The sequence below is a fragment of the Lepidochelys kempii genome, chromosome 10 (genome assembly GCF_965140265.1).
Source record: "Lepidochelys kempii isolate rLepKem1 chromosome 10, rLepKem1.hap2, whole genome shotgun sequence".
Taxonomy (NCBI): Eukaryota; Metazoa; Chordata; order Testudines; family Cheloniidae; genus Lepidochelys; species Lepidochelys kempii.
The window spans coordinates 81557110-81573338 of record NC_133265.1 but is presented as its reverse complement, the minus strand read 5'-3'; the positions used below and the strand labels follow the sequence as shown (position 1 = coordinate 81573338).

Genomic DNA, 16229 nt, shown 5'->3' with positions numbered 1-16229 from the left:
ACTTCCTTCCATGTTCCCCCATTCCGACCCTGGAGGAGGAGGAGGAGGGGGAGATGTTCTTCACATCCTTTGCTGAAGTCACCCCCAGTATTTCTTACTTTATAAGTCCTGTATCAGGACCCTAAGGAGAATCAGTCTTTCTGATTAGAGAAAACCCAGACCAGACTCCTCTGGGAGCCAGTCAGTGCAGTTTCTCAGTAGGCCACACTCCCACTGTTGCCAACTTTCACGAGGTAAATAAGCACCCCAACTTTCACAATAAACCAAAAATCAAGCTAATCCCATTTCAAAACAAGGCCAAAACAAGCCTATCCCTAAGAACCCCAACACGATATGTGACTAGATCCCCCTGGCCTGCAGCCTGGGACTGTGGTGGGCCTGCTGTGCGCCCCTGACACTCTCCCACCCTTGCCCCTGCTTGCTGGGAGCCAATCAAAAAAAAAGAAGCAACAAGCAACAAGCCAAAAAAGCAACAAGCTACAAGCCAAAAAAACTAGCCAATAAGCAACTCACAAGCCAATTAAGCCAAAAACAAGCCCAATTTCTGTGTTGTTTTTTTTTTTTTTTGTGGGTTTGGCATGTCTGCACATTCCCCGCTTAGTGGGCAAATGCTGCGGCCATAGCACTTCCAGCCACTAGTTTTCTAGGGACACAGGGCATGTCTACACAGCAAAGAAAACCCATGGCTGGCCCATGCCGGCCGACTCGGGATCACGGGGCTGTTTCAGTCCTGTGTAGACTTCCAGGCTTGGGCCTGGGCTCTAGAACTATGCAAGGTGGGAGGCTCCCAGCGCTCGGGCTCCAGCCTGAGACCGGATTTCTACACATCAGTGAAACAACACCGCAGCCCAAGTCATCTGGCATGGGCCAGCTACAGGGTTTTCTTTGCTGTGTAGACAAAGGCCAAGACTGAGAATCAAAACAGGTTTCCAGAAGCCATTTTCAGATTACAGACACTCTCTAGGACTAGATCACGTACTGCATAACAGGCCATGTTCTCACTGCTTTAAAAACAAAAGTGTGTGTTTTTATATCTCGTGGTAAGTAACATGCATGAGCATGCCTAAGATACAAACACAGAGCAGATCAGGCACTTTAGGTTTCTCGTGAGGTAAATTTGCCAAAGTCAACCCCTGGAGGAGGTATAAGGCTATTTATCTCACAGAAAAACTGAAGTGCCCAGTGTTCGCTGTGTTTTTATCTCAGGATAGCGTCCACGTGTTATTTATCCCAGAGGCGGAAAACGCACCTTAGCAGTGAAGCCAAGGCCTCAGTGAGTCAGGATTCAAATTCCCATTTGGTTCTTAGGCACCTTTGAAAACATTGAGCACAGAGCACACACAGTCCTAGATTTATAACAGCTTCGAAGAGCTGTCACTTGTTGAGCGTACACCACATAACATTTACTCTTAAACATTCCAACCAAGGAAACTGTAAAGTACTTAACACTTATTGTGCTATTGCAAATGTATATGGGCGCTGTTCCTAATTAGTCAATGCAAGGAGATAATGAAGACAACATGTATTTGCAGAAATGTTCCAGTAATGGTCTCTTTTCATTTCAAGGCTTCAGTTCATGTTGCTGTAACAATAGCTTCCATTTCATGAGCCATACAGGTAGTATTGTCTGCAAACTACGGCCAAATAAAAGGAAGTCTCCCCCCATCATAAACATGGCTAAGTAAGGGAACAAGCATACTTTACAGGAATCTCATCAAGTCACATCTACGTTTGCTAGAGCCAGACAACCAAAATTAAGGGCCAAATTTGCACACTTAACTGAGATCATAGTCGGGCCCTGTAGCGGGGTGGTCACCATGCTCTGGCCCTATAAAAGAGCTGCAGGGCCAGAAGGCAGGGGAGTCTCACTCTAGCCCTGGAGTGGGAAGGGCGAGCTGCCTGAGAGGAAGATACCAGAGGTAGAGCAGTGTTGGGGAAAAGGGCAAGAAGAGCTGGGAAGCTCCAGCCTGGCAACTCCCCAGGCTGCTGCCTTGCTAAAGGCCTACACAGGTACTGGGGCTGCAGAGGTGCAGCCCGGGGACAGGCAGAGGCAGCTGGTCCAACCCCCTTGCCAGTGATGAGTGGCCATGACAGAATGCAGTCTGCCCCAGGGAAAGGGGGCTGGACGATGACTGGCAGTAGCCACTGAGGCAAGGTGGGTTTAGGGGGTTGGGGTTCCTCTGGGAGGGGAGACCCAGGGTTAGGGGGTACTGCTGGGGGCAGAACCCCGAGGTAAAGGGGCATCAGGGGGTCCGGGAGGGACATGGGGGCCCTAAGGCAGGTGAGACACCGGCCTGCAGAGGGCGCTCCAGGCGGGACAAGAGCTAATTCCCAAGATGACTAGCAGGAGGCACCGCAATGGTGAGTCTTCGACCTCGCTACAGGCCCGAATATTAACTCTTTACCATGATTATTTATGCTAGGATAATTAACTATCCTCCACTTCTGTTTTCCTCTTGCAGTACAGGATATAATTTAAACTTAAACAACCTATTGATAGGCATTTCTAGATTCACTATGATTGCAGTGTCTTCCTTTGGAGTCTTCAGCCAGAAGGAGATTGTGATGGGTGTGCAAGTCTATCGGAGTGCTCATGAAATTACCTGTGTCTTGATGCTGCAAAATCTGTTAAAGTATCTGAATCCAAGGCAACCCAAATGTTGTCATTTCACTGTATTAGCTATTCAAGAGGATTTTCCAAATACCAAAATAATTGAGAACATTTAGTGTTGTGCATTTAATTAAAACATTGCGTGTGCATGATGGAAAGTTTGGCACATGTGAGAGTCTGAAACTAGGTTCAGATGACGTTTCTGAAAGATCTAGATCAGCTTCATTTCATACAGAACCTTTCACACAAACTATCCAACCCGGGTTTTACCAAGTTAGTAATTGCAGCAGAGAAAGAAATTAAGAGACAGCAGCAAAAGGAGCTTTTAGATGGGACTTGAAGGGAGGTGAAGAGCCAGTGAGGGAGGAAACCTTTAATAGATTTGAAAGAAAGGTTTGAAAAAAAATCTGACCTGACAAGCTGTATGCTCTGGTCTAGTCCAGTGACATCAGAGCCGAGACAGTAAGCCTCCTTATGGATCACAAAGAGACATCTCATATGGAAACGATAGCATCACTACTGGCTCCAGTCCTTGTTCAAACCATGCTGGGTCTCTCCACGTCATACCAAGTCATTCAAGTCTGCAAAAGGCAAGATTCCGTGTATAACCTTGCCTCACTGCTATGCTATAAATATCCCTCACTGCAAAGGATAACTGATTAACAGAGGAAGAATAGGGATCATGGGCAGAAACAGCAGATAGAGTTTTCTTGAGAGAGAGAGAGAGAGAAATTTGCAGTGTGCCCTGGCCAGTTGTGATAATGGTGGAAACATCCTGATATACAAGAGGCTCTAGTTATTGCTAAATTGCTCCCAGTCAGCATGAGACACCTCGGACTCCATACCATACGGCTGTGAAGCACAAGCGGTAGACACTTCACTAGAATGTCCACCTGTCCTGGTTGGCTGTCTCTCCCCCCGTGGCTACAGATGTAGCAGCACAACTTAAATTGGCCCCAACCAACACGGTTATAGTCACTCATTAAATCCTGCTAAACACTGCAAAGACACTAGGTTAGAATCCAGCAAGGATCGCCTGCTGCTCTCTCAACAATTCAAAGAGTAACCTCTGTGGAAGCATGAAGGTTCTGAATCTGTATGTACTTTCAATTGGACAGCGAGGTGAACATGGAAACCCAAGCTTTGTTGTAGCAGAGAGTCAGGAAAAACATCTTCTCTTGTTCCACAGCTTCCCAGGTGCAATTACGTTCTAGCTGGAATGCAAACAGGGCAGCCCTTGCTCATGGCTGCGGAGATAGAACTCTAGAAGACAGAGCTGAGCATTGTGGAAGTGAAACTTTCTGTTTTTAAAAGGCAGCCACATCTACTCAGTAGATGGCACAGTTAAGCACCTATGTGCAGTTTTAGTGATAAGTAGAACATTACTTCTGTTCTGTGTTCATGAAAGATATGTTCTGTTCAGGAACAGTCATATGACTCATACTTTAGAAGAGAATTTATTGTAGGAGTTATGGTGTTAGAAAGCTATCCCTTTCCCCAAAGGAAAACATCAAAGTATGGCTGTTAATTTTATAAGTCATCAGCGGCTTATTTTTCCATACATAGTAGGCTAGAACCAATCAGGAAACCTGACTTTAATCTGTTCAGAAGTCTAATGGTCTGATGCATCACAATACAACTTTGAAAATTCCTTTTGCTCACATTAAAGTATTTGTACCTAATGAAGATAGTTCAAAAAGATTTAATATGTAGGCACATCTGATTCCTCAGCTTCATTACAATTTAGCGGCAAAGAACATCACTTTTTTGTAATTTACACGTTTAAGTTAAACACCATCAAGCCATGGAAAATTTCAGAAAATCTACTTGCACAATTTCATTTCAATTCATAGCGCTGTGAAGAGATAGGATATATAGAGCTGGGAGAACTTTTTGGCCCACACTTTGTGTGGTGGAAAATGCCAATTCAGTGACAGTAAAACATTGTGAATTTGTTTCAGTTTTGTTGAATTGTTCATTTAGAAAAATAACCAAAAACTGATGTTTTTGTTTTGACATTTACTAACAAAATGTTACAAATTGTTGGTTCAAAACGACTTTTGAGATTTCCTTTCTGAATTAAAAAAAAAAATCAAAATGTTAAAAAATGCTCAAAATCTAAATGAAACATTTTGTTCAACCCAGAGTGTTTTAACTGTGATTCACCAGAAATTTAAAAAAAAAAAATTAATTTCCAGTCAGACCTGAAAACTTTTTTTTAAACTTTTCAAAGTTGCCAATGATCTGAAAAATCAGCTAGTTATTCACTCAGCTCCGTTGATAATAGTCAGGGCACCTATCTACATATCCTGCCTTAACCTGGCATTTTCGAGACTTTCTGCTTTTAAGGTCAGACCTTCACTCTAATTTTAGTAATTTCTCTTTTGTTAAAAAGGAATAGTAAACTGACCTGGTCAGTTAAGCAATTATCTTCACTAATCTCAGTTAAAGTTTCTAGATATCTACTCATCTATTTTTATGATAAAAAGGCCAGTTAAAGATCAGAACCACTTTACGCTAACTTTAAAGACACTAGAGTCCATTAGCTAGCAATCAGGCAGTTGTAAATTATAGCCTAGATACTGTATCAGGGGATTGTTGTGACATAATCATATTGTGACCTTGGGTAACATAAGAGCTACTGTACTGGGTCAGAATCATCGGTCCATCTAACCCAGTATCTGGTCTCCAACAATTTCAGGGAGAGTGTACAGACAGGGCAATTTTGGAGAGATCCACCCCATCTTCCACTCCCGGCTTCTGGCAGTCAGAGGTTTAGAGTCACATCCCTAACCACCTGAGCTAATAGCCATTAATGGACCTGTCCGCCATGAACTTATCTAATTCTTTTTCCAACCCAGTTATACTTTTGGCCATCACAACATCCCATGGCAATGAGTTCCACAGGTTAGTTGTGTGTTGTGTGAAAAACTTTCATCTTGTATTAAACCTTCTGCTTTAATTTCATTGGGTGATCCCTGTTTTTTGCCTTGTGTGAAAGGTTAAATAATACTTTTCTAGCCACTTTTTTCCATACCATTCATGATTTTATAGACCTCTATCATATCCCCTGGTTTAGTCATCCCTTTTTTCTAAGTTGAACAGCCCTAACCCTTTTAGTCTCTTCTAAGCCATTCCAATGTAAGCCATTCCAAACCCTTGATAATCTTTGTTGCCCTTCTCAAACCTTTTCCAGTTCCACCATACCCTTTTTGAGATGGGGCAACCAGAAATGGACACAGTATTCACAGTGTGGAGACACCATGGATTTATATTCTTCCCTGGGTATCTGGCTGGTGAATCTTGCCCATATGCTCAGGGTTTAGCTGATTGCCATATTTGGGGTCAGGAAGGAATTTTCCTCCAGGGCAGATTGGAAGAGGCCCTGGAGATTTTTCGCCTTCCTCTGTAGCATGGGGCACGGATCACTTGCTGGAGGATTCTCTGCTCCTTGAAGTCTTTAAACCACGATTTGAGGACTTCAATAGCTCAGACACAGGTGAGAGGTTTTTTGTAGGAGTGGGTGGGTGAGATTCTGTGGCCTGCGTTGTGCAGGAGGTCGGACTAGATGATCATAATGGTCCCTTCTGACCTTAATATCTATGTATCTATATAGGGGCATTATGATATTTTCTGTCAAGTCCCATTTTCAATAGAGACGTAAGCTCCTAAAGGCCAGATTTTCAAAGATATTTAGGTCCCTAAAGGTGTAGACAGGCACTTCGAAAACCCCATGTAGCACCTAAGTAGTTTAGGCACTTTAATGCCCATTGATTTCAATGGGAGTTAAGCACCTTTGAAAATCCCACTAGATGCTTATTTTGCATCTTTAGGCCTCTTAGTACTTTTAAAGGGGGCAATCTTTTAAAGTCTGGCCCATAGGAGCCTAAGTCTCAGTGAAACTCAGTGGGACTTGGGAGTGTTTAAGTCTTTTTTGAAAATAGCATTTAGGTGTTTTTGAAAAAGTTGACTCACCTTTACAAGGATACAGCGATTCCATTATATGGCTACAGCATGGTTTGTTGATCCTACCTACGCAGATGGGGCCCAGAGTATAACAGGGTATGCTTCGGGCACATACAGAACAATCACCACTTATGTATCAGGGATTTGCTTGTCTAAATCATGTACATGAAATTAGGGGCAGATCTGTCTGAGACCTTGAGCCATGACCCTTTTAAAAAGGAGACAGACACAGACAATCCTCATTCTACCCCCAGCCCAAAATATACCCACCAATCTGCCCATCCACCCCTCAGGCAGAGTCAGGGGAGAAGCGATGGCTCAAGTCACATAGGAACAAGGATAGTCATGAGACCTGGGTTCTTAGCTGTGCGTCAGGTAGTTTGTTATTCGAGACATTGCACCAAGTTTGATCAGCAGGTTCTCTTTCTACTTTGTTTTTAATTCTGATTCAAGGAAACATCACAATAAAGGAAGGTTGTGCAGCCACAGAATTGTAATGAAGAGAGGTAGGAAATAGCTAAGAAATCTAAAAGGGACACAGTATGTTTCATTCCTATTCATTTATAAAGGCAGGTGGCTTTCCCTCTCTCATGTATCTCAGATCTCAGCTCAGACATTCTGCAAGTGCGCAGGTCTCTCACTGACTCAACACAAAGGCTGTACAGAGAAAGAAAGCAACATATTTAAATTAAAATTCATCGTGTGGATCTGAGAGAATTTTGCCCTTTTTCCAGGCTGAGTCTATTCCTTGCACGCACTGATTGTTACCACACTAAAACACTAGATAAAAACTGTGGCTTTTGGTTTAAGCAACAGGAAATAAGCATATTTGCAGTCCAAGGAGTTACACATACAGATGTCGATTGTAAGTTTAACTGGCGAATTGGATGCAGAAAGTTCATGGCCTGGAGTTAAGGAATAGCCTAAGAATCATCAGAAAGGGAATGAAAAAAATCCTCTATAATCCATTCTGGCCAGTGGCATGTATGTTTTGGCCAAATTATTTCTGAGTAGTGCACTACACAGCCTGAAGAGTCTGTTCCAGAGAGCTGCTGAGCACCAGCAAATGCCACTGGTGCCCAGGGGAGCTCCTGATGCTCAGAACCGCTAAGGATCAGGCCTTAACTGTACCCCTTTGTAAACGTTATTCACAGGGAAGTTTTACATTAGATGAATCACTCCTATCAACAGGGGACTCAAGCAAAAGCTTGCAAGCTATTAAAGAACAAAAAGAAAAGGAGTACTTGTGGCACCTTAGAGACTAACCAATTTATTTGAGCATGAGCTCAAGAAGAACAGTTGAAGTTGGATCAGCCTGCCCAAGAGCTATCAGCAGAAGCAATCACTCTAATCCCACTGCCTGATTATATTCAGACTGACAGCTTTAAAATGACTACTTTTTGTTGTAATTACACATTACCACCTACCCTCCCTCCTTTAAAGAACAAAGTAGTTCTAACAAATAACTTTCATACTTTAAACCATTAGCAAATGGAACCACTTATGTACAGTACATATTATCTGACTCATATGCATCTAATTAAGCTGCATATTGATCTGTCCATAAAGTAACCGGACTCATAGCAGTAAGTAATGAAACACTTATGCATGTTCTCAACTTTAAAAGTGTACATGCAAGGCTTGTGCTCTCATTACAATTGACCCTGTTCCTTTAGTATTTTTGCAAAGATTTGTAGCTCTCCTTTATAATTTTAATATAGTCCCCCTGCCAGCAACACTTTGGTCTTGCAAAGCTTCCAACCCCAGGTGGTGAGGTTACATGACATTGGTTTAAAGTGGTAAGTAGGATGGACAAACAGATGAAGTACTTTTGAAGGGTCAGAGGACTGCTTGTTAAGCTCACCATCCCCGCCGCAAATCAATCCATTAAGTCTAAGAATGCAGCGAAGGTGGTGCTCTCCACTGCTGGATTTTAGTATGATAGGCATTCACCAGAAACAAAAAGGGCAGCCTTTAAAAACAGTCATAATCAAGCACCGCTTTTAACAAATGTGAAGTTGCTACCATTCAGTTCTGGATTCAAACATTCAAAACTTGAAGGATCTTAATTATAGGATTCTTTTGCAGGATGAGAATCACTGCGCCAGAGTCTGTGAAGAGCTCTATCTATATCAAACACTTTGTGGCCCTTTGGATAAAGGGCAATAAGTGGTTAAAAAAGTTGGTTTGCATAAATTAAACATGTTGATTTTCATGGCTTACTGAGAACATTTTCAGCCATGTGACTGAAATGCTTTTGTCTTTGATGAATAGCTCAAGGCAGAATGCAAACTGCAAAGAAAACAAATCCATTATCAGGTCATTGCCCGCTTACAAAAATTATAGCTGTGTTTATTACACTTACCGCTCTCATCAATACTGACAATAAAGAGTTATATACCTGGTATGGACAGTCCTTGAGAGATTGGGGTAGGGGTGGGGAGAGGGACTAATGGCCATTAAGAGATATGTATCTTTAGTTACATATTTGCCTCTTCAAAAACCGGCTAGGATTTATGATTCAGACAAAACAGCACGCCTCATTACAAAATAATCTGTCTATAATGGGAAGCCAAGGTTTCCATTAAAATTATACACAGCTGTAAAAAAAAAAAGAACAGTTCAGATTAATCAATAGTTTATCATTCCTGGTAACATCTACAATCACAGAGAAAGTATTGATCAAATGGAAGACTTGAAGAGCGTAAGAACCATGGCTTTTAAGGTACTGGCTCAATGGAGTCCAGCTGTGGGGGGAACATTCCACTTTCAGACCCCAATTGCTCATGGAAATGCTGAAAACCAGAACACCCTTTCAGGCCGGATTTGATTAAGTCCCTGTCTTTGGATCTGGGCTGCTTAGATTCCAACAGATCTTTCCATCTGAAGATTTTGAGATTAATTAAAACTGAAACCTGTGTGGACAGATGGGAGAAGAGAGGGCTAGATTACCCCCTCGCACTGAATGACCCACAGCAGGGGGCTCTGGGAGAGGAAGTCTGACGAATCTGATGGTCGTCCAGTTAGGGCTTGACCCACCCCATAGAAGAAGATACAGGGGCTAACACTCCAACTAGGGAAGCAATAGGAGGTCAGGGCCATGCAGGCTCTGAATTCCAGCAGAACCCCCTCAGATTCAGTGCCCCAATGCCAGAGATTCCCCCTGGTGATACCTGTCCCTGGGATGGGGGTCATTCATGGAAGAGGTAACAGGCCGCTGGGAATTCTGCCCAGGACTGGAGGAGGGACAATCTACACCCACATTCCTCCCCAGCATGATCCTGCAGCAATGGGACAGGAGGAGATGCATGAAAGGAGTGTTCCTCCAAGCACAGATCTAGGGAGCAGGATCAGACAAAAAGAAGACAGTGATTTGCCTAAAGTCCCTTAGGACATCTATTTAAAAGAGAACCCAAATCTTTTCACTCCCCATTCTTTAGTCACAAGATCGTCTTTCCTCCCGCTATACAGTTTTTATTTAGTAGCAACTCAGATCCAAACCTTGAGCACAAAAACAAACAAACAAACAAACAAAAAACCCCTTACAGAGATTGCAGTAGGACCAAGAAGAGGAAAAAAATATTTGAATTCCCAGACCGCTCTAGAAAACAGAAGTGGTGACCATAACTAAAATCTGTGGTAGGCAAGTACACTCCTGCTTCTGACAACAGTACTAGACAATATTTAGCTGGTTGTAGCATGTGAGTAATGAATTGGTTTTAATGGAGACATTTCATATGCATCTGATGAAGTGAGCTGTAGCTCACGAAAGCTCATGCTCAAATAAATTGGTTCGTCTCTAAGGTGCCACAAGTACTCCTTTTCTTTTTGCGAATACAGACTAACACGGCTGTTACTCTGAAACCCGTATTATCCCAAGCATCCTCCACAATGGCAATTCTCTTAAACGGAACGGAGAGAAGGGAGCAAGTCAGAGGTGCAGGAGGAAGATCAGGGCAGTGGGAAGGACTGAAGTTTTAATGCCCTATTTGTCAGAATGCAAGACATGATAATGTAATGGTGTGGCACACTGCGAGACCTTTGCTCTTTACATAAGAAAACAATATGCAGAAACTGCCCAGGCACACTAGGGTCACACATAACCTTGTGTACTAAATATGCACAAACATGTCAGGTCTAGCAACACATACACACACACCGCTGCTCTGATTGGTTTCTTGTGGCTTCCAAAAAACAGAACACAGTGAGCACCACTAGAAGGCTCACAAACTATTTAAAAGACTACTCCCCTATTCCGATACACTACAATTTAGTCGGAATTGAAGTTTCCATATTTTAAGAGTTGGCTTTACTCTCTCCTGCTGAAGTCTTGTTTCCATGTCAATGGCCGGTTTTCCTTCCTCAACACTAGGAGAAATCTACTCTTCTGCAGGAAGTCATATAGATTCATTAGGTGAGAAAGTGCTATTTTATATACAGTCATCATTTGTACATTGCTCACTGTATAAATTTAGAACTAGACAAGTTACCTTTTTCTCCAAGTGGATTTTTTGCAAGAGGAGACTGTCTGGAGCGCATTTTGGAGGGAATGACTAAGACTCTGGCATGCTCGTTTTCATATCACAAAGTCAGACACATCTGAAAGAAAGTTTTAAGTCTGACAATTTTTTGGATTCCTATGAGTCGGATAAGAAGAGAGGCTTTGTGCTAAATTTTTAGTGCCCTCATAATCGTATATCATAAATAAAATCTCAAGAGATTTTTTTCATAAAAAAATTATCCCAAGGAAGACCACACCCAAAAAAGAAGTCATTGCATCCAGCCAAGCTGAAAAGCTTGAGATCAGACAAAATTCCTTGGCTTTTTAACATGGAACCAGCGTTTATTGACCTCGTACCACTGGCCTAGTGGCACACCAGGCGCCTCGTTATTTTATTTTAGTTTAGAGAGGTTGTGAAATCAAGAGGCAAATCAAAACACCCACAATCTCTGAGGAAGCCAGGGCTAATCTGTTCTGCAGATGGCACTCTGTATTCCCTGGCTACTGTCTGTGGAAGATTGTAAATGTTCACTTCCGTTCACAAGAGCAGAAGCTATAAGATTTTGTAGTTACAAACACAGCATTGTCAGTGCTTGGGACTTTATCCCCACTCACAGTATTGGATATTTCACTTGGAGCCCCAGCCTCTTAAGCCAGTTACATGAACATCTCAGTGGTCATTTAAAAGAAAAGGTAAGTTTCTAGCCTTCATGATTGTGGGGGAAAAACTTGAAAACATGACCCAACTGTACTCTGAAGGCTCAACAACCAGAAGGCAAATGTAAAAAACCTAACTTTGTTATTAAAAAACCTCCTGGTTTTCAAGCTAACCTCATGACTTTTGGGGAGCCTGACTCATGATGTCGTAACATGGGGAGTTAGCCATATGGTGAACATATTTTATGACGTTTGAAACTGGATAGGAAACTAAAAGAGAAGAATAAACAGTCAAAATCCAAGAATGTTCTCAGACTTGTGATGGCAGGGGCAATCACGAAGTTGCATGCAGTAGCTCCATTCCCTGTGCTCCTTAAGTCTCGCAGTACACCGCACAAGTACCTTCAGCATGTTTTGCTTTCTGCAATTAACTTCACCAGTGAAGTGGTGAAGACCAACTTTAGTGGCTTAAAAAAGGGAAGTTTGAAAGACCATGAGACAAAGAACTAGAGTATCCAGCATGGGAGTTGACAGAGATTTGGATGAGTGGATGGAGAAAAATAAATCTCATGAGAAAGAAGCCAAGTATCAGAGGGGTAGCCGTTTTACTCTGTATCTGCAAAAACAATAAGGAGTCCGGTGGCACCTTAAAGACTAACAGATTTATTTGAGCATAAGCTTTTGTGGGTAAAAAACCCACTTCTTGATGGTTTTTTACCCACAAAAGTTTATGCCCAAATAAATCTGTTAGTCTTTAAGGTGCCACCAGACTCCTTGTTGTTTTGGGGGAAAGAAGGGTATTTTCCTGTTCTTCCCAGGGGTTTAATCCCCATTTAAAGCTGGCGTGGGATAAGAAATCAAGTCATGTTTCATATAAAAGCTGATTTTATTCAACGGAATCTAAGCCCTGGCTGAGACAATGGCTTTGTACACCATACAGATCACAGAACAGCAGCCTGCCAAAAGCCACTGGAGCACAATCTTTGTCACAGGCAGGCTAAACAAAACCCTTCCCCTCCTGCTTGTATCAGACCAGCTTCAAACCTAAAGCAAGTCAGTAGTCTTGTCCACATGCCAAGTGGGCATGGACCTTGTCAGCTTCACTGCTTGCTATGGACTGGAACTGCATTCAAAACAAATCATGAAAAGCCACTTCTGGCTGACTTTGTTCTAGGTTTATATTATAAGCTGATCAAAAAAGCTTTGGGGAGGCAAAAATTTAACTTGGCTTGACACAACCAGCCGACCGTTCCAGATGGATTATTTCACAACCATCATGTCAGCACCAGAGCAGTATGGAGAGGCTGCTGCTGGAGAAAGCTTGTGGAAACCAAGTTGCTTATCTGCATAAAATTCAGTATTCAGAGCAGCAATTTAATGCAGCCAAGAAGCGAAGTAAGTGCTGGAAAAAGGTCAGGCATGGAATCCAGAAGAAAACTACCGCGGGGGCAGATGAGGCTTTGCCTATATAGACATAATAAGTAGGATGCTATTCAAGAGCTCATGTCAAATAAGCAGCAGAAAGTAACTTGGCATGATTCCATTGCAGTCAATACAACTATGACAGTTCACATCCATTGCTGATCTGCCCCGGGGAACTAGAGCTATAAGGGAAGGGAAGACCTCTTTAGTAAAGATGACAATTGCCATTTTCACCAGCTGTGGATGTTCCCAGACTTGAGCAAGGCATTGACAACAGGCATAGCCCAGTGCCTGACAGTGACATGGTCTCCCTGAGGAGATGAGCTGGCCTTTGATGAGGACATTTGTGGGAAAGCCACTTGCATAACAAAACATTCAAGCCCATGTAATTAGCAAGGCTGCCACTTTTCAACCTACTAATTTGAGAGGGCTGGCTCTAAGGGAACAGGGCTCTGGGCTTCTGTTGGTTCCTGACAATTGCACAATCATTTAAATACAATTTTGGGGTCTAACATGGTCATTCTCAAGAAATTAACAGATGCAGATACTGCCTTGCATCAGATACTGCTTTATTCTGAAGTCAGACCTGAGACCTGTCTGTAAAGGACGGCATGGCAGATCTCTTCTTGGCATTTAAAAATGTAATAGGTGGCAGGGCTTGAGAAGCTTACTGAACATCTATTATACCCTCTGCCATTTAGAGGAATAAAACAGATGGGCACTGTAATTAACTGTAACATCAGATATCTTTGCATCTTTAAAAGTACAGTTTACTGTGATTCACCCAGGTGACTAACCTAGGGTTGCCACCCATCCGTTTTTCACCCGGATAGTCCAGCTTTCAGCTTGTGTGTCCAGGTGCCATTTGACAGGCCCTGGTGTGCATTTTTTTTATCTGGGGGAGAAGAGGTGGAGCAGGGCTGGGATCTTGGGGGTCCAGTTACCAGCCATTAAAAGAGGGTCCAGTTACCAGCCATTACCTAGACCTATAGGTTCCAATGGACTGACTTGCATACTTGAAGTTATGCCCATGCTTCAATGCCTTGCTGAAAAGATGGCATGTGTCTCTTGTTATAACTTCCAACCTTCACTTCTCTTTCTTTCATCAGAGGAGCGCACCTCTGCTCCTTACCCACCTTTGCCCTGTTGTACTCTTCTTTCTCCACACTACGTGCTCTCTCTGCCCCCCCATCCCAAAATCTCTCTTTTTCCGATTCACATTTTTACAAGCAAGCGCCATGTATAAAGGAGTTGGGGGGAACGGGTGAGAGAGAGATAGTGTATCCGACAGGTTTACACAGAGCACTTAGTCTTAGATATTTATGGTTCGTTATTATCCAGGGGATGACATGTTGCGACGCCAGTGCCATGATACATAAGTCAGAGCAGAGGCTCTGAGACTCAGAGCAGCCCTCACCATGAGAGAAGTCTAGCAGAGTGATAGGAAAATGACAGGTCGTTACGCTCTCTCCTGGGACTCTCAGCACACATTCATGCCCAGACGACCAAGTGTACACACCAACAAGTGCTCAATCCAAGACATCACAAACCAGTTCTTGCTCTGCAGCCTCAAAAATGATTCTCCCAGCCATCACAGGGAGCCAGCTTGACACGTCTGAGCTTTTGTCCAGGCTCTCCATTGCAGATCTGCATTTGTGCTTCAATATTATAAACTATAACACAAGTGTTGGGGAAGAGAATCTTGCAATGACCCACACTAGACTAGTAACATCCTCTAGGGCAGTGCTTCTCAAGCTATCTGATGTGGGGGACTGGCAATTTTTTTTTCCAATATGCGCGCAGACCGGCAGCCGATGGCTCACGGACCAGCACCAGTCCGCGGACCACCACTTTGACTAGCACTGCTCTAGAGCAGAGAATGGATGCACCTCATCAGTAGCCTTGCACTTAGGCCCAATCCTGCAGTCACTGTGCAGCCAAAGCAGCCCTGATCTGCCTGCAGAGAGTTGCATGTTCAAGGCGTGTCATTTAATAACAGGTTTCTCAATGTTCCTGAACATGGAGACATCACCATTTGCAGCTGCCGCCTGCCTTGTTTAAACCACTCTCACCACAGCCCTTCATGCAAGCAGCATGCAGTTCAATAATCTCATTTACAATGCACATTTTAGGTCTGTCACATGATGCCAGTCTGCCCTTACCCGACCCTGAATGCTTCCCCAGACTTGCTCCCCACTTCAGTCGGTATTAGCGAGCCACTTCTAACTGCGATGATGGAAGAGATGGAGATAGACCCTGGTTTGCAGGATGCAGGGGTCTAGCCACCCTTCACCTGCGTGTCGACGAACAGGCAACAAACCTACAGGCTTGTGTGTTGTGGTCATGGGGTGTGGGTGCCCCGAGCTCTGGGAGAAGGGGTTTCCTTTTTTCAGAGCTGGCCAGCTACTCGCTCTCCCCTCCTTTCACTTTGACCACTGCCAGGAAGTGGCTCCTGTGACCAGAGGCAGGGTCCTCCCCTTTTGGGAGTAGGGTTATTGGGGGGTGCACGGCTGTGTGGTACAGGAATGGACAGGGTGCCCATCCCTTAAGAGCAAACGGACCTCCGAGGTTTTAGGGTCTACTGCTCCCTTGGCTTCTAATCCCTTCAAGAGAGAGGAGGAACCAGGGCCACAACAACACATGGCTCCCAACCCGCCATGGCTCCCGGTGCCGACAGCCATTGACTAGGCCTGTCCCCTGTAGAGAGGGAGTGTCCAGGTGCAGGGACTCATGAGGTGAGAGAAGACCTGGCTGCAGAGCAGAGTTACTCTGTGCTGCTCAGCAGACGTAGCCCAGCTCCTCAGCCCTCCAGGGGCTGCCGACAGCCACCGTTCAGGCACGTGGCTTGTCCTGGAGGCTTCAATTTTGCCACCAATAAAAAAGTCATCTTTTTTTTTAATACTCTTCATGGACTGGAGAGGTGGTAACAGGCCACTTCACCTTTAACAGTCCCTTGCAACAAGTTACCCAGAGGTGCCGACTGAAAAAAAATAAGGGGTGCTCCGCCCCGAGGCCCCGCCCCTACTCGGCCTCTTCCCCCCCCCGAGGCCTCAGCCGTGCTTCGCCCCAAGG

The 16229-nt window shown here is 43.9% G+C and overlaps 1 protein-coding gene across 4 annotated transcripts in view; it reads right to left on the bottom strand.

Annotated features, from left to right (window-relative positions):
* CORO2B (coronin 2B) overlaps positions 1–16229 on the bottom strand; it is a 142229-nt gene that overhangs the window by 91698 nt on the left and 34302 nt on the right. Inside the window, exon 2 of one of the 4 annotated variants that reach the window (XM_073304470.1) lies at positions 3024–3192. The exons of 2 other annotated variants lie outside the window; for them this stretch is intronic. The gene's annotated coding sequence lies outside the window, so the exon portion shown is untranslated. Of the gene's footprint in view, positions 1–3023; positions 3193–11067; positions 11088–16229 lie in introns of those variants that run through there. One more of the 4 variants, XM_073304472.1, reaches the window with a different exon arrangement.